Below are 23,331 nucleotides of genomic sequence, written 5' to 3'. Positions count from 1 at the left end.
TAAAATTCAAACTTTGGCCGCTACAATTGCCTGATTCATTAAAGAGAATCAGTGGCTTGCTACTATTAATGCTATTAACTTTGCCATGAAGGTTTGTTTTTTCTTTTTATTATTATTTTTTTTTTATGGTATATATTGTTGGTTGTGGTTTTATGTAATTTGATAGTTGTTTGTTGGATTAGAAGAGTTTAATTTGGAGATGTATGGCGTGATCAGGAGTACTTTAGATGTTAATGTTACAGTGGTGTTTGGTGGAAATAGATAAAAAATTTTATGGATGAACCATTTGGCTTATTGCTTTCTAGAAAACGGTTTTGGAGTAAGAAAAGCGATTAATAGTTATTCTTTTGGAAACAGTTGAGTTAAATAGTATTCTGAGAAGTTTTTATACATTTTTTTAATAGCATTTTTTGAAAATATTTAGATGGTTTTTAACCCTCTAGGTTTGATAATTTAACTAAATACCCTAACAATAAAAGTTTATAAATTAGCAAAAACACCCCCACCCGCCCATATTTGTTAGATTCTGATTAGCACCGTTGGAAGGTAGTTGAAATCTGCAATAATGGGACACTATCGGCTGAATATGGTCGGTAGTACGTCGATCTAACCTTTTTCGACTAGATCCACCATGGATCTAGCCAGAAAAGGCTAGATCTACGGTCACTGGATCTGGCCATCATCACCGGTCATATCTTGGCCATCGTTGACAGCTAAACGATGGTCAAGATATGACCGTCGTCAATGGCCTGATGTGGCCAGATCTAGCCATCAACGGTTATATCTAGCAGCCGTTGGAAAATACTAGATCGGCGCACTACCGGCCATATCCAACTGGGGTGTTTTTGTTAATTTATAAACTTTTATTGTTGTGGGCGTTTAGTTAAATTAACAAACTTAGAAGGTAAAAATAATCCAAATATTTTGAGTTGAATAGAATAGTATTGTATTTTGAAGAGAATTCTGAATATTGAAACAAATATGTATTTGTATATGATTGGATAGGATATTGGAATAGGATAAGGTAAAAATAGTGAACCAAAGGAGCCATATGTTTCTACATAAAGTGCTTTCTGTGAAGTTCCTCTGTAGGAGAGAACGAAGTATATAGGAATTAGAATGGTGGAGGGAAGATTACTTTGTGTGTAGGAAAACAAAATCTATGTCTGTATATAAGCACAGTTAACATCTTCATATAAGCGAAACTCCTTTCTGTTTGGCTTCAACTTTTCACCTTTACCCTATTCTGATAGCTGGATTATTCTCTATCGATTTCTGTGTTGGGTTTGTTTTCATCTGATCCGAATCAGCTCCCAAACACAAAATCACTTATTGGGTATTTCGGTTTATCTTTAGTTTCTACTATTGATTTCATATTTGATCTTTGATGGGTTGTCTTTAATTTTGGTAAAGGCATAGATTTATCACTTTCTCTGAGCATATCGAGTTCTATAGGTGGGCATGAGGCGAGGTCAGAGATAACACACACGTCTAGGGGTGAGCGGTTCCGGGTACCCTGCATTTTTCGGGAGAACCGGAACCGGAACCGCACAGTGCAGGTTCCCAAAAAAAGGAACCGAAATCGGAACTGGAACCGCACAGTACAGGTTCTTCAATTCAAGAAACCGGAACCTAAAATGCAGGTTCCGGTTCCTTTCCAGGGTACCCTGTAAAAAATCAATTACCCCCTATTAGTTTAAAAAATAACAAAAACACCCCTAACAAATTTTCATTATTCATTCATTTGTGTCCAATGTAACTCATAACCTGTAATCTCTAAGCAACACTTGAATTGTTAATCATTTAATTAAGTATTGTAATATTATTTATAATAGAATGTTATAATTAATTAAATAATCATACCATAAATTTATAATATAATGTTATAATAATTTGATTAAGTATTATGTAAATTAGTAAATTACTGATGTTTATAATATAATGTCATAATCAATTAAGTAATCATTTAATTATGTAATGTTATATTAATTATATGATTATACTATAATAGTATAATGTAATGTTATAATGAATTAAGTAATCATACTATAAATCTATAATTTAATATTATAATTAATTAAATTTCAAATCATTTGATTAATATACTAATGTTTATAATGGAATGTTATAATTGATTAAGTAATTATATTATAAATATATAAGGTAATGTTATAATTAATTAAATTTTTAATCGTTTAATTAAGTAATGTAATAATATAGTAAATTAGTAAATTACTAATGTTTATAATGTAATGTTATAAATTCATAACTAATTATGTAATTATGTAATCATTTAACTATGTAATGCTATAATTAAGTAAATGATCATAATATATAATGTAATATAATAATATTATAATTTAATTGAGTAATTATTTAACTATAATGTAATGTTTAATTAATGTTTATAATGAAATGTTTATAAGGTAATGTTATAATTAATTAAATTTCTTATCATTTAATTAAGTATTGTGCTAATGTNAATCAAGAGATACAACAAGAATAAACTGGCAGCATGTTTAAGTGTCTCATACCATAAATGGTGAATCATTAAGTTTCAGTGAGAATTTCAACCAAAATGACTTCAAATCTTTTTTATGCCTTTCAACTTTCACATGACACTTCACCCACACAGGTGGCAGAGAGTATAAGTGCATCAGTACCCAACATCCTAATCTTCCAAAAATATCATATCCTTAAATACTCATAAATATTGCTCTTTTTATTTGTTGGTTTTCAAATCACCAATTTTTTTATTTATTTTTTTTTTTTCAATAGGTTTAACTCATTGCTTTTGTTCTTTCCATTTTTCAATTCCGCTTTCAGGCCAATTAATCTAACTCGAATGAAATTGCAAAATTAATGTCATTGTAAAGCTACAGAATGCAGAAAGTCAGCTGGTGCACCCAAAAATCAAAGGTTTTCCCTTTTGGGGCAGATCATTCCTAAGAATACGATCCCAAATAGCAGACAAAAAGCAGTTCTTTTCACATCCTTATGAGCTATATGACAACTAATTACTTCTGCAAAAGCAAAGGACTGGACACAAGAAAAATCCTCTTCCAGTCTATTGCAATTGCCAAGGATTAATGGATGCTTTTGTTCAACAAGAAATTATCCAGCCACTGAAGTGTACGACAGTTTTACTATTTTCTATAGGTCAAATAAGATGAAATGCACATTCTTCAAATGTCCTGCACTTACGGGCTGTTGAAGCTGCAATTAATTAAGGTCATCTGAAGGCTGTTGAAGCTACAACTAATTAAGGTCATCTGAAGCTGTTTCAGATGGAAACTATTAGATAGAAGGATATTTTTTAAGCATTAGAAAGACACCCAATTTTAGAGCACCTCAATGTTCAAATTCATTTATGGCACTTCTTCATTGATATCAATACAATCTACGATCATAATTGAATGAGCTGAAAAATATTCAGACAAGCCAAGCATACAAGTGCACCAGAATGCAGATCGCTATGATCCATTCACGTTATAATATTTTTAATTATGGATTATTTTACCCCAAAACTTCATAATCACATAAGATTTCCCCAAAAAGGAAAGAAAATTATTGAATATGTGATGACCTTGCATAAGAATCCACATAGGAAGTAGTAAATTGTTTTCAAGTCTTATAAAAATATTTATTTAAACGTCCTTCGACAGATTTTAAGAGCTCAAAAGTATTATATGCTCTCAAAAGCAATATTACACATTCCAATAGAGAAAACCAAACAATGCCTACAAAAGTGTAAACAAAGATCCAAAATTCACAGCTTCCGAGGCAGAAATTGACCAATATACAGAAGATTTCCAAAATATATGAGTGATTCTGAAGTAATATAATGCCAAGTGGCAAGCATAAATGACCTGCTAAAAAGAAGGCGTTATTTAAAATTTTTGAGTTCCATATATGACCACTTTAATTTCCAATGTATTGGGAAAACGAGATTTCCCATGTATTGGGAAAACGACTCAACAGACCTAAGACGCCCCAGCATGAAGCATCCATTACAAATAAATTCTACTACAATTGGCATCACAGTTCGAGTCCATCTAATGTTCAAGCTAATCTAAATGATCCATAGTACACAGAAAACACCTAAAATATTTCAAACCTATCAAAACATTCGCACAACCGGTCTTAGTACACTATAAATCCTAACATGAGAATGAAACCAGACAATGCCACCTCTATCTATGTATTCTTTAAACATTACAACAAGGCACCATAACCATCCAATTTCCAGACCCTAATCAACCTATAAACCTTAAATCATCCCTTACACAGCCCTAACTCTAACTCATCAAATTAGCAACCGCAAGAAAGTTTCCAAACCCATCCTCCCAACTATGCAGTATCACACAAAAACAACACGTCAAATTCATCTTACAACTAATCAAATTTTGTGCCAATCTAAGAATTAATAGGATCATTATACCCCGAAAAACACAATTACGAACCAAGCCCCTCAACCCCATTTGAAAAATTCCCTTATACACCAACACAAACACTTCCCCAACAAGATAAGCAGAAATCATTGAAGCCAAACTTTTTGACCCAACAAAACGACAAATTTAATCCATCAAAAAAAGGGAAAAAATTAATAAACAAGAATCTATATATATATGCATACACACATATTTGTAGTGTTTTTAATTTATACTAAACGAAGGAGCAAGCAAAAACCAGGAGTGTTAAAAATAGAAAACAAAAAACAGAAAATAAAAGAAAATGATATGGGAACTAACTAACCTGTTGCCCACCAACCAGATCTATCCTGCAACACAAATCTAACTTACTAAAACCCTTTTAACATAAAATTCTTTTGAATTCTCCTCTTCCCAACCTTTTTGCTTTTGTTTTTGTTTAGAAAGAACGAGAATCGCGAGCGTGATGGTTTGGCGAAGGTGGGGGCGTGGCTAGAATTTTTTTTTTGGTTAGGAGCAATATCACTAAATCACTTTTATTATATCTATAAATTAAACATAGTTAATATAAATTATAGATTATATTTAAAGAGTCAAATTTTATTTTTATCCTAATTTTAAATATAAATTATAAATTTTTATATATTTTATTTATGATTTATCTCTTATTATTAATTTTTCTTAAAAAATATATTCTCTCCAAAAATTTAAAAATTTTATTAAATTTAAATAAAATTTTTATTTTTTATCTTTAAAAATCAATAAAAATATTTTTTATTTATACAAAAATACTCTAAAATAAAGAATACTGTTAAAAATGTATGAGAGTGTCTCGTGTGGCGAAGTGCGAAGAGTGGCCACTCGATTGAGTGTTTGTGCAATTGGGATTGGTTTGCTTGATGAAGTGACACGTGGGGTCTGGACGTCACTTATGAGGTTAATATCCTTATTTCCATTGGGATCTTCTCTACATTTAAAAGCCCCCCTATAATTTGAAAACTATCGTTCACAAGTCATATTTCTAATCTCTTACCGCTCGCTTCTTCAAAGTTGTCCCTTATTGTCATATTATTATAACGTAAATTTTAGACAAAATTTTTCAATTTTCAACTGTTAATTTACATCAATACAATGCAGAGGAGGAAACCTTAATTACAAATAAATAATAATTTGTATAACTAATTTATGCTACAATAATTTAATATTTTTTCTAAGAAATATCCCTAAATTTTAAGAGAGGTGGTATAGGGACATTAGTGATCATTTTCAAGGGCAAACAACGTGCACCTACCCATAGTTTGCCGTAAAGATAATAAGATACCCAAAAAGTTTGAAAATAACAAATAGCTATTTTCCGTTAGATTCTGTTAAGGATTTCCGTTTGCTAAATATAACAATGATATAAAAAACTAAAATGCCCTTTAAAGTTTGATATTCCTTTTTATCTTCATCTCTGTCTCTGTTTTCATCTCTTTATCTCCCTCTTTACTTTAGCAGCCAATAATTCCCTCTTTCTCCGTCCCTAATCCACAGCCATCGTTCGTTTCTACCCTTCCCTAGCACTACCTCCAACGCCTTAAATTCCACCAATCCTCCTCAGTTTCAAATCCCGCCAACGCCTCCCACCCTACCACTACCTCCACTCCACTTTATTCGCCGGCCACAAATATTAATTCACTCTCTCCTCCCTCAATCAGCTACCATTGTTTTCTCCTCTATTAATCTCAGGGCACAAAGATCTCCATACCCCTTCTTTTTTCCTTTTTATTTTCTTAAAAAAAAAAAAAACCCAAAAGAATTGATTGTGACTACTTTGATTTTTTACTGAGGATTACGGAGCTGCAGGTTGTTTTGGGCGGTGAAGTGGGTGCGGATGATGTCATTTTGGGGTTGTTGGGCGGGCTGATAGGTTGCTGGACATGGGGAAAGGGTGAGGTGTGGGATGGGAGCAAGGTGAATGGGGTGGGTGGGTTTGCTGGGTGAAAGAGGGAATTATTGGCTGCCAAAGGATGGTGATATTGGCTTCTGAAAAAATTCTTCAAGGTTATGAAGATGTGTTTGTTGGTGGTTTTGAGAAGTTTGCAACGGTGGAGGATGGGNTTTTGGGGTTGTTGGGCGGGCTGATAGGTTGCTGGACATGGGGAAAGGGTGAGGTGTGGGATGGGAGCAAGGTGAATGGGGTGGGTGGGTTTGCTGGGTGAAAGAGGGAATTATTGGCTGCCAAAGGATGGTGATATTGGCTTCTGAAAAAATTCTTCAAGGTTATGAAGATGTGTTTGTTGGTGGTTTTGAGAAGTTTGCAACGGTGGAGGATGGGGGAGATTGGAATGGACTGTGAAGTGGTTGTGTTGATGATTTTACAAGAAAGAGATCTTGTGAGAGGTTTTAGGAAATTTAATTTTAATTAGAGTAAACATAATCAATAAAATTTATCCCTTTACCATTTGAATCTTGGCAAAATCCAAGGGAGAAGAAGAGAGAGCAAAATAAAGAGATGGAAGAAAACAGAGAGCAAAAAAGACGAAGAAGAGAAGATAAAAAATTTCAAGGGCATTTCAGTCTTTTCTAGCATTATTATTCTTAATCAAACGGAAATCTTTAACAGAATCTGACAAAAAGTGGCTCATTTTCAAACTTTTCGGGTACCATATTGTCTTTACGGCAAACCATAGGTGGGTGCATGTCTTTCGGCCTAATTTTCAAAGTATAAAGAATAGTTTAAAATTAAAAGTTTAACCTCGACACTAAAACTATGGAAAGCAGTTTTACAGCGCATGGAAGTTGCATGTGGCACACGCTCAGGTGAAACCCTATTTAACACTACAGCTGGTATCGGATTTATCGATGGAATTAGCAGGGCCGTCTTTAGAACATTTGTGACCCTAGGCAGGAGTTACTTTGGGGCCCTCTAATAATATAAGCATATATTAAAAAATTATTTCTTTTTTATTTATTTATTTTTGCCTCTTGAGATGAAAAATCACTAAGAGAGGTGAATAGCAATCGGCAGGCTAACAAGGTTAGATTGGTGAGGGGTTTTGGAGAGTAGATGTTGGAGAAGTGATGGGTGGTGAAATGAGTGATTTCCAATGCCAAGATTGATAAGAAAATGCTTGAGAAGTCACGACCCAAAAGGTATCGATGGTTGGCAATTAACAAAGTAAACGGATAAGGTATGATAGGGGTTTTGGTGAGAGGGCTGAAGGGAGGAAGATGGTGGTGTCGGGGAAGGCCACCAATGTCGATTACATGCCAAAAAGGCTGGAAATGGTTGTCGTGTGATGGAGTTGGGTTGCGAGATTCATTAAAAATTAGTCAAATCAAGGGCTATCAAGGTTGGGAAATGATAAAATGATGATTTCGGTCGATTTTAGTGAGAAAATCGACCGGAACCAAAATTGACCGAAATCAACTCCAAACCACTGGCAGTAGAAGAGAGCTGGAGATGATTTATGTGAATGTTAAATTTTGGGATTGAATTGGGGGTGAGTAATTTGAGATATATAAATGACTATTTTAGTCTTCCATTGTTAAAAGAGATTCAATGTGTTAATTTAGGGGTATAAACTAGAATATATAAAACTAGAGGTACAAACTTGTTATTTTGTTAAACTTTAGGTGGGAATATATGTAAAAAGTTTATAATAAATTTGGGCTTTTATGGCTTTTTTTTTTTTTTTTTTTTTTGGCCCTTGGCTTGATAAAAAATTATAAACCATTTTCATTTTTGTAAGATATTCAAAAAAAAAAAAAATTTATACAAAATTTGGACCCCCTTTTTTTGGGCCCTAGGCAGGTGCCTCACCTGCCTACCCCTTAAGCCGGCCCTGGGAATTAGTATGATATTATTATTTAAAAATTTTTGGGAAATAATAAAATATTGTTCTTATAATTATAGGATTGTGAGGAAATGCTGTATGAATAATGAATAACACTGGCTTCGAATCCAGGTGTTTTTCATAAAGCATGAAAATGTGAATTTTATCACTTTCCAAAGTTCCTCACAATTTTATTTACTTCAGTATATGTTGATATGTAGAATCCAACAGTCCATAATAAAAAAAAAATAATTAGATTTTAAGATTTTTTAATTAATTAAATTCAAAATATTTATACTTCCTCAACATTTAACTAAAGTTTAGAAAATTTGAATTTACAAGTAATGGCACAAAGGCCATTGCATTATCAGTAGCTTTCTAAAATAGGAAATGCATTTGATTTTAACCTCTTTGTCAAATTCTGCTGCATTCACCTGCCACATTGCAATCCAATATGTTAACTGCATGCATTTCTGTTGTGCGCGCATGTGTACGAGAGAGAAGATCGAAAAAGAAGAGGAAGAATAGAGTGAACTTTGTATGCATATTTGACAACATAAAGCCTTATTTTTTTTTCAATTCTTTATATTACTGTCAAAATATTGATTTTGATAGAAAGAATAGAGATTACTATCTCACATTCCTACACTAGCTTTCGACAGTTGTTTCAATGCATTCGCGATTTCAGCCACCTTCGCATTGGCGTTTACGAATCCGATCAGAGGACTCTCTTTCGGAACAATGTCATCTCTTGGTTCTGCGGTTCTCAGTAATTCCCCACAACCTTTTTCCACCACGCCTCTCTGATCAAGGTTTATGAGCTCCGGAAATCAACTCCTCATAATCAGTGTCACCGCTTTCACCAAGAACCACAAACATATTCGTGACATTCACATCTCCAACGACGACAGTACCTAACAACCAATTCATGCAATATTTTAGTAGCATGAACTCATTTCTAACATAGCCAATTTCTGTACTATTCAGAAATGCTCTGAAAATGTCCTATACCTGATGCCTGTGATCGAAGCAGGAGAGTACAATTTGAATTCTCGTAGAGTTCCTGCAATACATTAGATGGCACCGGAGACCTCGCATCCTAGTTTCTGCCTCAAATCATCACGCGTCTTACCTGTGAACCAGCCACCATTAGACCCTGCCCAATCCCTCAGAAGTAAAACTCATGTTTTCCTTACCTACTAGCACTTTTTATCAAGAAGGAAATACAGTTTGCATTGCTTGATTTGTCATCTGCCTCGATGACGCCGGAAGATTTACTGGATTCGGGTCCACCTTCAGGTGTATTCTCAGCTTCCAAATAGTTTTCTTTAGGCCATCAACACCCCAACGGTAGTCAATATATATGCATAGTCTGGATCCGGAATAAGTTTTCCATCTTCTGTATAGCGCCTGGGTATATACTTCACCTCCACTACTGCAAATCAAAGCATCAAATTCATTTACTTGAATCTTTGCTGACTTCAAGAACTCCGTTGTCTCTGACCCTCCCTGCTTTTGATTATAGCAAATCCTGAGACTTTTGCAATTTGACTGTCAGACCGCATAGCTTTAAAACATATCTTGCACTATCTGAGCACCATTTTCTTTTCAGAGCCCCTTTGCTGTCATAGCAGTCAAGTGCAATACATTAATCTGCGTCGCCGCCTCAACATGGGATCACTTGCTCGCCACACTGTCAAGTGTTTTCTTCCCAACTTCTTTATTATTGTTGAATCAGATTCTGGTTTCTTGATCTGTTTGAACGTGTTTCACTTGATCTTGGACAGGTCAGCAGAAGCTGGAGCCGTGTAGTCGAGAGATCCATTTAGTAATGATTTTTTCTCCATCAACAGAGAGCCTAAGTGACATATCCTGCACCCTAAGTGAGTCTAAGAGATGACTCTTCTTGAGGAATCTCATCCAGCGGAGTATCAGTTTTGCCACTGTGGGTGCCTTATTCGGCAAGCAGCCACTCTAGTCAAGTAAGTGCGGCAATGCTCAGGCCACGAGTAAAGAGGTATGTTCTTCCAACCATTCTTTCGACATTCATGCCATAAATTCCTATCTGATACCAACGTAAGCAGCGCATCTGCAGATGGCTTCTTTGTTGTGAGGATCCACCACAGACCGTTGTTCAGTGCCTAAAATCATAATAAGACAGCCATTGGTTACATTTCAACCAATAATCCTATAAAATCAATTTTAACCCTTTTTCCTGAGACTTCTAATCGTACAGTTCATAACAAAAACTCTTATAATTTCGAAATTAGACTAAGGTCATCCTACCGATGATGTCAACTGGTCCTCCATTTTTAGTAGCCACCATCGGAAGCCCGTGCGCTGCTGCCTACACATTTCAGAAAAATATAGATCAAACTCATTTTCTTGCATATAAGTTATGGTTTCATGGATCTAGTAATGCCTCGGAAACAACCTCAATCAAAGTGAGCCCAATGGTTCTACCAATGCAGGATTTATGAAGACTCCCTGCCAAATTGTTACCAACTTAGATGATCCTCAATGTAAAACCATATAAGCAAGTTCTAAAATCATGATCATCTTTAATAATTAAACCTTTGTTTTCGCTGCAAGCCGGTTATGTCTGGAACATCGTTTGCTTGTGTGATCTTTGGGTAGGCAACTTGACCATAGAGATCATACTTATCAATCATTTTCAATACTGTTGTAACACGCTAGCATTCCACCAGTCATCTCTTCTATATCATCCCTGTTCCCCATTATCAGTACCTGTATAAAAGCATTATTACCAGTCCCCAAGTACTCATGTAGTTGAACAGAATCACTTACAATTAGCAAGCTCTCTTAAGGAACGACACTCTCCAAAGGCCCTCAAAAGTGTTGTTATGTTCTTCTTTGGTGCAGGCCTTGATAAAGCCAAGATATTGGCTTGTGGGGATTTGCAAGGAACCGCATTACCTGCCGAAAGAGTTCAGCTGTTAAAAACACAAAAGTTTAAAATAATACTGTTCCACAGAAACAATGCTAGCAAACAGGGCACTCACGTCAGCCCATATTGCTGGAATGTGCCTTTGGAGAAGACCCATCAGTACCACCCGTATTGCGGCGAGGTCCCCATCAACCTCAGGGGCATCTTCTTGCACCTCACACAACACTGCTGAAGTCCATGCCAGGAGGAATAACCTGAAAAGCGTATTTAACTTGAACTTATAAGCATATAAACTGAAATTTAAGTAGATAAATTCAAATAGAGAAGGCAATACAGTTTTCAAGTGAGAAGCAGGAAAACAGCTATAGTTTATTCTTACCACCATCCTTGGCATGTATCGGCCATGGCAATTGACGCCACGTCTAGCACGAGCACGTAAAACTTTCTCAAGCTTCACATCAAACCCATCATAAAGTCCCCATTGCTCTTCAATCTCCTGTTTGGTACTTGTGATAACAATTCTGCAGCATCAAGGAAAGCTCTTCAGCTTCTATCCTTCTCATAATCTTATATGTCGAATTGATATCTTCCTTTGACTGCCGTCCCTGCTTAAGAAGCTGCTCAAGCTTGTTTCTTCCAAGTGAATGTCCAGTGAGAACCATTGGGACATTCAAAACCCGAGAGAGAGCGCACTATCCCCTGCATCCGCGTAATGCCTGAATGACATATGGCCAGACGGGCCGGTCCCCACCAATTTGTTCACCTAAAACCTTTGACATATTAAAATGTGAGCTAGAGCTCCATCTACAAATTCTTGAATAAACGGCCAGAGCAATTCTTTCCGAAGATACTTATCCCGCGGACCAAAGGGATCCTTATAATATATGCTCCGCTGCTCTCTCCCATTTCATTTCCATTTCCATCATCATCTTCAGACACATATTACTCACATTTCTGTAGGCTCACCGTAACTCCAATCAACTTCAGGCGAAGCGACTTGCGTGTAAAAAGATCTACCCTGTACACGCCAGGCATCCTTGCAAGTGCCCGAGAAAGCTCTACCACATATTTCACCTAACAATTATTTGTGTAACACAACAGCAATGAAATGAAAAAGATTCATTAATAAACATGTTAATATTTGAAGTGATTGGAATAGCTACCTGTCCACCAGTGTCGGAATCTCTACCAAGCTCCATGTTTTCTCCCCGGATCAAACCATGCAAACTGTTCATAAAGATAACAAAGACAGAAAGCAAATCTACATTATAACTACACCTGCTTTGTTCATAGCTTAACACTGACTCATGATTGCCAAAATGTATGATCCTAAGAATTACGAGTTAATTACATTTAGAGTCTTTGAGGTTTTTTTTTAATTAACGGTCCAACATTTTCCACCAATTAAAAATTTGTTAAAATAAGAACCCGCCTAAGAAGTTTTGGAAATTACAAAAAGAATAAAATATACACAAATAATAATAAAAGAAAAGAAATTACAAACCAAGCCACTCTCCGCGAGTCGTCACCACATCACTGGAATCAAATTAGAACCCTTTACAAATCAAAAGCCTAGGAACAGACGGCGGTGGCGGTGGCTACCGAGCTCAAGACCAAGAACCAGCGGCTGCCACGCCACGGCCCGGGCAGCAATGGCCGCTGCACCCTAGCTCATGCAGCGGCTGCCACCACGCCTAATAGGTTTTTAAATGTTTTTTTTTTTTTTTTTTTTTTTTTTTTTTTTTTTTGTTTTCTTATCGTTGGGAACTTTTGATTAATAGGAAGAGGAGGTAGCTTGAATCTGAAGATGATTTTCTGTCTGGCTCTGTTGATCAGTTGTTTCCTTTTAGGTGTTTTTCGGTCTTTAATATTTTTAGAGAAGGATTTCCCTTTTCCTTATTGCTCCTTTATCTTCTTTTTTGTTGGTTAAAAAGGGATCCAGTCATACAAATAGATTTTAACTTTCCACAAGATATAAATTTCCAGTTTTGTGGAATATTGGTTGAAGTTTGATTAGTAATTTCATAGTATTTCAGCTGCATGCTGTTGGAAGAGCTCAGATGGTGGCACTATATATGACTATGCTGGCTATAGAAAGAAGAAGATGGACTTTTTTAATGGTATTTGAAAATCTGATGAAATAGCTAGACGTTTTTTATTGTGTTTGTGTTTGTCGTGTATGTAAAATCTCACATGGAGATGTTGTCAAAAGGTGTCGTGTTTTCTGTTTGCTTATGTGCAGGAGAAAGATTATAGCCTTTATTCGTGGACAAATTTGTTAGTTAAAAATAAATTTTCCTGAAAGTAAGCCTGAGATTCATACCTGATAAGGACAATGTAGAGTTTCTTTTCCTTCTTATCATCAGACCATACTTCCAGTTCGACAAGTTTCGCTGGAACCTTTTCCTTGGGTCTCAGGCTGCGCCAACTCTCCCAAAGCATCTCCTTTTTCTCCTTCTGATAGGTCCTCTATGTCTTCAGTCACATCCCGCCGCCTTGTTCCCGCTCCCATCTCCGATGACCCAACCGCTGTCCTTCCTCCCACTCCAGCTGTTCAAATATAGCATGCCAATTAAATCAAATCATAATTACAAACAGAAACTGAAATTTTCATCTCATATTAGCTTCCTGCGCGACCCCAAGCAAGCTAAGATCCATGACCATAGTATATTGTTCTCACTATCTTTCTTTCATAACAGGAACTACAATAGTCATCTCACAGTGTTGTGCACATTCACCACACTAAATTTGCAAGATTTAAGAATTTGCTAAACTCAATCTTAAGTCTAAACCTTTCAATGTCTAATGTACAAATACAACCCCGAAAATTCGTTTTCCACAATTATTCTAGGACATATAACAGATCCCGGGCCATTAACTTTAACCAACCAGGACATTATCTGAATGAATCATCCAAGAAGCTACACAATCCACACCAAATATCCAGGAAAACCTCAACAAATGGAATCGACCGACATGTTTGCATGCATTCATACATAGTATAGAGAAAAAAGAAAGAAAGACCTGCTTCTTCTTGCGGGTGAGGTGCCAAATGCGCCAGCACATGTTCTCAAGCCTGGAACTTCGCTCACGTGGTGTTTGCGGGTGGCAACAACCTTGAGCCAAGTCCGGTGAAGATCAGTCTCATCGACTCGGTACCACCTCTCCCCAAATAACTTAGTCGGGTTAAAATGATGCCCCGTTTCTCTCAAATTCACCGACACCGGCTTGTGTTCCTCGATGGCCGTGGCCCCCGAGCCCGTGTCCAATATCGCCTCCAAGTACCCATTAATCCACTCGTTCCCCGCCATTATGTCAAGCTTTCTGGATTATAATGGTTTTGTAAGAAAATGGCATGCAGAATAAACGTAAATGTTGTTGAACAAGAAAGAGAATGTTGGAATTATGGTTGTTTATTGGGAGTTGGGCTAAGAAGAGTTTGAGTAGTAGTAGTAGTAGAAATAATGGGGAGAAATAAAGAACGAGAAAGAGATGGACAGGTGGAGACGGAGAGTGAAGTTAGGGAGATCACAATCAGGATTACACCAGGTGGTGGTCGTATTTGTTTCACCTTTTCCAGATTGTCCGCTTCCCGATGCGATTTGCCGCTTTCTATACTTTTAGCTCTTCGTTGAGTGACCTGGCTGTGACTCAGTGTTGTGTCAGGTATTTTTTTTTTTTTTTTGGCCCTTTTTCTTCTATGGTAGAATACAAACAGTTACTTCAATAATACGTTATTAAGAATGTTAATAAGTATTATAGTAATTATATTAAAAATTTTTCCACTTCAATTCAATCTCACCATTTTCTTTTACAATGTATAACTCGTTATCAGTTCACAAATGAATAGATAAAACTTATTTTACAAACTGAACAATGATAACTATCACGTGAGTTGTGAGATTTAGTTATAATTTAGCATTACTTTATTTTCACCATCTTCAAAATAGAAGTTTCAAAATATTATTTTTTTTGTAAAACAAACTCAATCAAATCCTTGAATTACCTTTAAATTAGATTAAATAATTTGTGTTACAACTGAAAATTAATTTATCTTTGCTTTTATTGAGAAAATTTAATTTGATACTAATTAATAACATTCTAATATTTGTTAGTGACTGGAGCTGTCTAATGTCTACTAATTAAGCATAAGATTAAGATAATATACTTTATTAATGCACATAAAGATTACCAAATAATTATACACATACCTATAATAAGATAATAAAACCCACCAAACATTATTTGGAATGTGGAGATTCTGACAATTGAAAGTCACTAATTTTCTCAATTGATTTTGCATTATCTTTTACATCTGTCTCAAAAATAAAATTAAAAACTAAATGTGATAAGCTCTCCCATTATTATTCTTATTAAAGATTTAAAAAAAATGAAATTATCTTTTGAATAGATTGAAATAAGTAAGTTTTATTCTCATTCTGTTTTTGAGACTTAATTACGACATATGGAAAACTTATTGATTTTCAAATTGATGAGATATCTTTTGATTTTCAAATATAAGAGAAGATTAAGAAAAACACCTTATCTACACGTAATCCAAACATTAATGAAAGTAAAAAAGATAGAATAGGTATAGTTATTCTCTAATTAGTGGTTGTGATATAAATTTGGTCGAAACCATATATATCTACCGTTTGAATAATCATACTGGATTAAAATTATTTTTTACAACCCATATCCAATGGTGTATATGCATGACCCCAATAAATTTATATTAGAACATTTTGATAAGAGAATTATATATATATATAACTCCGCTATTGATATTAGTAACTAATGGCATCGGCTTGTTAATTAATGTCTTTGATCTTATATAATTTAAAAATTAATTAATGAGAAGTTACAAAAAAATGTTATTTCATGTGCAATTTTATCACTTTTTTAATCTTTGAATTGTGATTTATCAATGACTATAAATCAGTATTTTAAATTTACTAAATAATTTAAGTTACTGTAACCTGACGTTATATATAATATACTGATATTTTAGTAAGATATATATCATTTATTACTGATATGGCATTAGAAAGATTTGAAATATCAATCTCTTATTAAGAAATATTGTTATTTATCATTAATTTATTAATAGATTAATAAATTTCAATTAGTTTATTTAATATATGTTATATACATATGACTTGTATAAGTTCCTCTTTATTTATATATCAAAATTGGACGAAAACAATTATAAATATATTGATTAATTGTTTAATATATATATGTTGGATGTGGTTTTTTAATTTAAATAATGTTGGTTTCAAATAACAAAGTTTAAAATTGTTGTTTTTTTCTATCTATACGTTACAATAACCAATAGTTAGTCCAAAGACTTCCAAAAAATAATCCAATACATCACCAAAGAGTATTATAATTATTATTATTAATCGTTAATTCTTTCTTTTTTTTTTAATGGAAAAATATATTGAAATTTCAGGAAGGAACAAGTTGAGGCACGGGACGAATTTTGCCTCTTTCAAGCAAGTTTACCTGCCCATTCCCAGCCTCAAATTTCAAGGATGGAGACTGTAATAACTCTTTCTAGCTAATATACTTTGAGAAATATAATATGAAATCACTAAATATATTATTGAAAATATAAATGTATTTAAGTACAACATAGTGGGCCCAAAAATTTCGTTACATTAACAAAAGTATCATATACATAATCTTAAAATACAGTGGATAGTAGTGTCATTCCCCTCCGCTTCTCGACGTTCCATCCACCCGCTACTCACATATTTCCTGAAAAAACATTGAAAACAACGGGGTGAACACTAGTTGCTCAGTAAGTAAATCCGCTATGCTATTCTTCCATCTCCGTTGCTCATATTCTGAATTTCTTTCCTTACATCACACTTCTCTATTCTCTCTACTTTTTCTCTGTTCTTTCTCTGTTTCTAATCTCTCACTTTTCACTACTCATGATAGTTGGCATGGTATCATGCTTAAGTATGATGCAAATGCACAAAATGCATAAGACATGCATTTTCTTTTCTGCTTTCTCTCTCTCTTTCTTTCTTTCTTTCTATTTCTCTTCTTTCTTTCTGTTCTTTCTTTTCTTTATATTCTCTCTTCTCTTTCTATTCTTTTCTTTCTTTCTTATTCTTTTCTTTCTTTCTTTCTTATTTTTTTCTTTCTATTCTTTATTCTCTTTCTATTCTTTTCTTTCTTATTCTTTGTCGATCAGACTCTGTTGAGGTATGAATTCAGAACCCTGGCCGTGTGAGTGAGTACAGTCCTCATCTACATGCATTTCTTATGGACTATACAAATTCTTCTTCTTATTCTTAGGCCGCTCACTAAAGGCAGCGTGCATGTAGGTATATTTTTCAGGGTACAGTCCTCATCCACATGCACTCTTACGGACTGTATAAATTCTTCTTCTTATTCTTAGGCCGCTCACTGAAGGCGGCGTGCATGTGGGAATATTCTTCTTCTTATCACTCATGGGTTCCTCATCATCCGAGGCATCACCGTCCGTACCAGTAAAAATGATGACACTTACTGATGCAAAAATTGATGTTGGAAAATTTGAAAGGGATAAATTTGTTGGGTCAAATTCCTTTAGTATGTGATAGTGTGAAGTTGAAGATGTCATGTTGATGTCCTATACCAATAGGAATGAGAGGTTGTCATTGAGGAAGAGAATCCAATTGATATGAGGGATGTTGAATGGGAGATGATCAATTGTTAGACATGTGAGATAATTCGTTTGTGTCTCACTTAGGAGGCATTTGCGTGGAAACTTTGGTAGAGTTTGGAGGAAAAGCATTTGGTGAAAAATACTGAAAATGTACTTTATTTGAAGTAGCAGCTTTATCGATTTGATTTTCGGCTAGGTATGTCCATGAATGACCATACCAATGCTTTCAATATGATGTTATGTTCCTATTGAATATGAGCACTTAACCACCACTTTGATTCACGGGAAAGATAAAGTGTCTTATGAATTTGTTTGTAATGCCTTTTTCAAATGTTTGTGAGGCTGAAATTGAGGAAAATGAGTCAGTTTTTGTTTTGATTGGTTTCTTTTGTATCTCACTAGTGGATTATAGATTCGGGTTGCACTTATCATATGAGTTTTCTAGCGTTAAGGAACTAGCTGGGGAACAAGTTTTTATGGGCAATGATAGTGCTTATAAAATAATGGGGATGGGTAGGGGTGTTCAAAAGAATCGTTCGGAACCAGAACCGTTGGGTACCTGGTGTTTGGTTCTAGTTCCTACTCAGAACGATCACCAACGGGTAGGTTCCAGGTCTAAAAATCTGGAACCGACACTGTACAGTTTCGGTTCTGGTTCCTACAATCAAGAACCGAAACCGGAACCGAGAATTAGGATTGAAATGAAATATTATTAAAGAGTGGGGGGGTTATGTAATTTACCTGTCACATATAAAAACTTCAGATTAGGGCAAAAAAATTCATTTTCTTTCTTCCCTTCTCATGATCTTCATCTGCTCTTGCTGCTCTCTATCCACTCACTTCAGATTAAGGTAAAAACTTCAGTCTTTTTTTCTTTGCAAAAAAATTCATTTTCTTTCTTCCTTTCTCACGATCTTCATCTGCTCTTGCTCTCTGTCCACTCACTTCAGATTAAGGCAAAAACTTCAAGATTTTTTTCCTTTCATTTGCTTGGTTTTGTGAAACATGATCCTTGGAAACTAGAAGAAGACACTAAAGCACTCCAATTTCTTAAGGTAATTTCCATTTCTTTCTTTTAATTTTATTTTTGAATTTTAACTTGATCTACAAATCTAGAGTAACTTCATTTCTGCTGTAGAGTAACTACAGATCTAGGTTTGTTCTTTTTTTGTAAGACCATGGAAGAGTTAAGATTTAATTTTGGGAAGAGTTAGTTTATACGGTGCGTTTATACGGTGTGTCTGATAGCACATATTTGGATGGAGTTTGTTAATGGCTATGTAATTTGCGAGATGATAGTATTAAAATAAAGTAGTTTTTAAACATATATGATACAACAGGATTGTATACTCCGCTTGGATTTTGGAAGAAAGGTGTTTTTTTTTTTTTTTTTTTTTTTTTAACATTCTGGCATTGAACAATACTAGGTAAACGTGTTTTTGAGACTTTGTAATTCCTCCTGAGAATAAACTTCTTCGTAAATTTTAGGTTTGTTGCCAGAAATTGGTTAAAGAGATGGGAACTTTTCAAGTCTATGAGAATAATATCAATGTCCATATGTATATAGTCACGAAGAAAAGAAAGGAACAAACGAAAATGAGAAAAGGGAAAGTTCCCTTAATGAATTGCCGATCTGTATTATAGCTTTTATGTCATTACGTGTTACCTTCTAATTGCAAATTGTAATTTATTTTGCCATCTAACCAAAAATTCCTTATAATATAGACAAGTAGTTGGTTGTCTATCTCTTTTTGGTTGTTGTATATGTGTGTCCTGTACACTTTTTCTTTTAAGTGATTGTGATGATCTAGCATTTCATATGAAGGCTGCTAAGAATTTTCTTTGGCTAGATCTTAATTTCTACTGAAGTGACAAGATATGTGTCCTTATGAGACTTCATATGCTTTTTAACAGTGTCCTTATATATATGTTTTTTAATTAAATGGATGCATGTCTTGGATCCGTTTTCTTTTTTTTCTCAAAGGAGAGAATTAACAAGTACAAGATTTTATAGATAGCATATTCTGAATATTATAACAACATCAGATTTAATAAATTATCCCTGATTTGTTTGGTTTGGTATTGTTGGGGTGCATGCATGTCTACAATTCTTGAGTTTATAAATGATGGTGACTATAGGTTTAAAGATTCAATGAAGTCGAAGAAAATGAGATGCTAAACACTAAATCAGATTTGTATTTATTGATGGCATAATATCACATAAACAATATGTTTATTAAACATTATATGTATTTTATATTCTTTTGAAGTTGAAGTTGGCAAATTTTTTGTAGGAACAATGTCAATAAATAGAGAGAACATTGACATTAGGGAGGATATGCCAAATATTGTTAGAGAGTCTATCTCAAATATGCGTGCTCAACATAAGCAATCTGACATGTGGCAACACTTTGAGAAAATTTTCAATGAGAGAATCGGCATAGCAGACAGAACGAAGTGTTCGTATTGTGGAAAGATATTGGTGTATAACTCGATTAATGGAACCTCTTCTGTGCATAAGCATTTATCCAATTGTAAGAAATGCCCAAGCAATGTAGATAGAAGCCAAACACTGTTATCATCTTTCAAGACCATAAACGAAGAAGGAGAGGAAAGTAGTACAATTAACACATGGACATTCAATCAAGAGGTGTCTAGATAGTTGCTTGCTGAAATGATTATTATTATGGAAGAACCTTTTCGAATGGTGGAGCAGCCACTGTTTAGGAGATTTCTAAATTCATTGCAACCTTTGTGGTTAGGACTGTAATCTCCGTCACCATCTCTGATCTCGGCAACCGGAAAAGGAGGCCCAACACTCTGAAACTTCCAAGTTTGTTTGTTTTATGCTTTATTACAAACTGACATTGTTTTATGGATTACTACAATTACCGTGTATCTTATTTTTCAGCTACAAATTGACATTGTTTTTTTATTTGAAGATTTCTTGTTAAGAATTTTGCCTGGTGATGAGAAGAAAATATCATAAGCTTTTTCACTGTTTAATGCAGACACGTTGGTAAAATATTAGTTATAGGAGGCCAAAAAAGTGCTTATAAGGGAGAATATTTGCATGAGTTATTCATTGAGTGATTTTGTAAAGGATTTGTCTGGGAGGTTGCTAGCTCCTCGAACTGCTAGCTGGGGTTTATTATCTTTATCAATATATTTCAGCTATTACATATTTGCTTATTCTGTGGTTGTCATCTTGAAACGGTGAGTGTTCAATTTGCTGGATGTGTGATTAAAACCCAGGTCTGTATCATAGGACTATGCAAATTTTCTTTCTTCTGTTTCTGGAAAAGAGAATAATTACAGGAGATATTCGTTTTGTTGAGGAGAACAAATTTTAGAAGAAAAGTAGAGGTTGCTCAAAGTTTGTGATTTGTCCTTAAACAAGAAGCTGGATGTTAAATTTGCCGCAGTCTTGATAAGCCCTTTTTAAAGTAACTCTAATCCATTCTCTGGACTCTTAGAGGGATTTCTGTGAAACTAAGCCTCTCTATGAAAGATCGTATATTTGTTCATTTTGCTATCTGAAAATTGCAATTGAAGTCTACTCTCAAATTTGAAGGAAAATAAAATGATATAAGATATACATAAAAGTCAGTGATGATGATAATGTGACTGATGATTTTAGGGCCATATTTGTTTGATGTAGGTTTATTTTCTTTTTGTAAAATTATATATTGTTTGAGCCCGGTTTATGTTGTATCTAGAATTTTGTTACTAAGAGTTATAATGCAATTCCAAATAGACTAGTTTGTATTTATTCTGCTACAGAAAGTCAAATATTTTTGGGATTTCAAAAGAATTGAACAATTTTCTGCATATCTATGTGAAGAAACTGTGAATATTATTTTTCTCTGGGAAAACATCCTTTGTTAGAATCAATGGTCACTATAGCTCATTGACAGCTCCAGGTGTAATTGTTACTGTTGTCAGAGGTATATCCTCTCAAATTATATTGCATAGTTCTTCTTCACAAGTTAAAATCTATGGCAAGCAATTTCTGTTTCTCAAATTGCAATTTATGATATTGTCTAACAATAGTGGTTAATTCATTTTTCAAATATAGGTATGGCATCGAGAGACAGTTCCTCAAGCACACCTACATTGGATGACGTCGACGATTGTGTTACGGTAAGAGCAGTCGATCGATGTAACATTTATGGAAGCTCAGGTGGTACCGAGCAAAGTGTGAGTAGCCCCAAAAATGTTGAGAATGATAATCAATTAGAAAGGAAGAAGAGAGCGAAGACATCAGTTGTGTGGTCAAAATTTACAAAGGTGGTTCTCCCTGGTGGTATAAGGAAGGGAGAGTGTATTCATTGTAAAACAAAGTTGAAAATCACTACCAGTGGAAGCACAACACAATTCAACAGACATTTGAAAAGGTGTGCGAAGAGAACAGCTCACTTAAGGCAACAACAAATAAATTTCCCCCCTTCCAATTCTCAAGGTGGCTCTAATGTCTTGCCTACTCTACGGGGCCAATTCAGTATGCTGAAGATGAGGGAGTTTATTGCACATTGGGTGCTGATGCATGAGCATCCATTTTCTATTGTGGAGGAAGAGGGGTTCAACAACATGATGAAGTACGGGATTCCTGAATGGACTCCGATATCCCGTAATACTTGTAAGAATGATTATATGAAAGTGTTTGAAAGTGAGAGATAGAAGTTGCTGACCCTATTGAAGGGTCTTAGGAAGATAAGTCTGACCACAGATCTATGGCATTCAGGCAACCAGAGGATGGAATACATGGTTTTGACTGGGCATTGGATTGATGATCATTGGAAGTTTAATAGACGGGTGTTGAACTTTATTCATTTCCTTCCTTCCCGTTCTGGTGTTGCCATTGCTGATGCAATTTTCAAGTGTTTGATGGATTGGGGAATTGAAGCTAAGGTCCATACGATATCGGTGGATAATGCTTCAAGCAATGATGTTGTAGTAAAAGTGTTGAAAGATAATTTCCAAGCTATGGGGAAGCTCATATGTGGCGGCAAGATGTTTCATGTGAGGTGTTGTGCACATATCTTGAACCTGGTTGTTCAAGATGGTCTTTATCAGATTAGACACATTATTGAGGACATCCGTAATACTGTGTCGTATATCAATTCATCGGAGAGTAGACTAAAGGTGTTTGCAGAGATTGTTCAACAGCGCCGATTGCCATTTCACAAACTTATTCTTGATTGCAAAACGCGATGGAATTCAACATATGATATGTTGACAACGGCAATGCAATTTAGGCGTGTTTTCCCTTGTTTGAAGGAGAGGGATTTGAGTTATCAACATTGTCCCAAGGAGGAGGATTGGGACAAAGTTGAGAAAATTTGTCCTATTTTGAAAGTGTTTAGTGCTACGTCGAATCTGATATCGGGGAGTGATTATCCGACATCAAACTTGTTTCTAAAATAAGTTTGTACAATAAAAATTATGTTGGATAGTAAGAGTCGGGATGGAGATCAGTTTATACAGACCATGATTTGGAAAATGAAAGAA

At 34.8% G+C, this 23,331-nt stretch overlaps 1 pseudogene; it reads right to left on the bottom strand.

The window, feature by feature from the left end:
* Positions 1–8,618: 8,618 nt before the first annotated feature.
* On the bottom strand, positions 8,619–14,467 carry LOC116115856 (annotated as a pseudogene).
* Positions 14,468–23,331: the final 8,864 nt, after the last annotated feature.

Source organism: Pistacia vera, unplaced genomic scaffold (assembly GCF_008641045.1).
Source record: "Pistacia vera cultivar Batoury unplaced genomic scaffold, PisVer_v2 Contig754, whole genome shotgun sequence".
Classification (NCBI taxonomy): Eukaryota; Viridiplantae; Streptophyta; class Magnoliopsida; order Sapindales; family Anacardiaceae; genus Pistacia; species Pistacia vera.
This window is presented reverse-complemented; position numbering and strand designations above follow the sequence as displayed.